Consider the following 1,351-nt stretch of genomic DNA (forward strand, 5'->3'; position numbering starts at 1 on the left):
GCACTCAAATTTCTCATTTCCTCATTCATGTACTGTAAGTCATGGATGTCCCTCTGAGATTCCTGTGATGGGGCAAAGACAAGCAGCTGCCAATTCCTGCCTAGAAGTCCATACAAATGCAAGTTCATTACTGTATGTTCTGAGGTGCTTCTCTTGCAATGCTAAAGATGTTTTTGACCAGTGTGCATTTTTTTACATCATTACTAAAGGTGGTCCTAATACCCAACATGTACTTGAGAGGGGGAATTATGAAATGTACCCCTTCACGTATGTCCAGTGCCTTGTGCAACAGCTCACAGGTGTCCCTCAATTTCTCATTTTCTTTTACTAAAAAAATAAAATAAAGCAAAATGTCACACATTAAATGATGGCATTAATGGCATCTAAGATGTTGAAAAATTGCTGTTTGAAAGACTATCTGGAAAAAAAAACTTACCCAGGCACGTCCATATTGTGACCTAGATAAAAAGACAAATGGAAAATCAATCGAAATGAATAATTTCATACAATGCAAAGTAATGCAGAGCAGTGCAGCCTATAAGGACTTGGATAAAAATGAATGAAGACTTACGATGGCTGCGGCTCCCCAGATAAGGGCCAGAGCTGATAAGGTCAAAATGGCGGCTCTCATTGTGGCCATCCACATTAATATGGAGTCTGTCTGAAACTCCTTTGGTGGAATGACCATCAACTGGACAAAAAAAAAACCCAAAAACAAGTTGTTAAATAAGACCCTGGGAGAACTGAGTTTAATATATTAGCCAGCTACAGTTGCAGTCCATATGAATTGCAGTCATTTTGCCTCTGTAGTCCAGCACATTGCATTTGAAATGAAACAGTGATTATGAGGATAAAGTGCAGGCTGTCCATTAATTTGAGGGTATTTACGTCCAGTATTTAATACGGATTTGTATGTGCTGAACACAAACTCAAAACACAATTTCAACCTTATAAAAGTAGCTCATTCTAGCTGTTCTAAAGATCGTAATTATACGCACTGCAGTCGAAACCTCAGTCAGTTTTCCGTCTGTCCAAAGTGGGTCATCCAGAACCTCATCTTGACATACACCCTAGGGAAAAATTGTGATAATGATGGGTTTTACTAATTGTCTGGTTGTAACAGTCACAATTCAGAATGTTGTGATGATACGTATTTTAGCTACTTACGTTTCCTTCCCATCTGACCCACTCATTCTCAGTGGAAAGCAATTGGACGCCGAGTCCACTGGCCTCCCGCACGTTTCCGATTAAATATGGCATTACTGGGGAAATAAATACATAAAATGAATAGCCTAAATAAATATTAAGTAAGCTTTCTTTGTTCTAACACTTCTGACACCTGGTTGACACG

General features: G+C 39.0%; 1 long non-coding RNA gene across 1 annotated transcript; it reads right to left on the minus strand.

Moving 5' to 3' along the window:
* Window positions 1-258: 258 nt before the first annotated feature.
* On the minus strand, window positions 259-671 carry LOC133130349 (uncharacterized). Its single transcript, XR_009708952.1, has 3 exons — window positions 572-671; window positions 437-458; window positions 259-327 (listed from the first exon to the last, which is right to left on the minus strand). It is a non-coding gene; the product is annotated as an uncharacterized LOC133130349 (long non-coding RNA).
* Between the last annotated feature and the right edge of the window lie 680 nt (window positions 672-1,351).

Source organism: Conger conger, chromosome 6, assembly GCF_963514075.1.
Source record: "Conger conger chromosome 6, fConCon1.1, whole genome shotgun sequence".
Classification (NCBI taxonomy): Eukaryota; Metazoa; Chordata; class Actinopteri; order Anguilliformes; family Congridae; genus Conger; species Conger conger.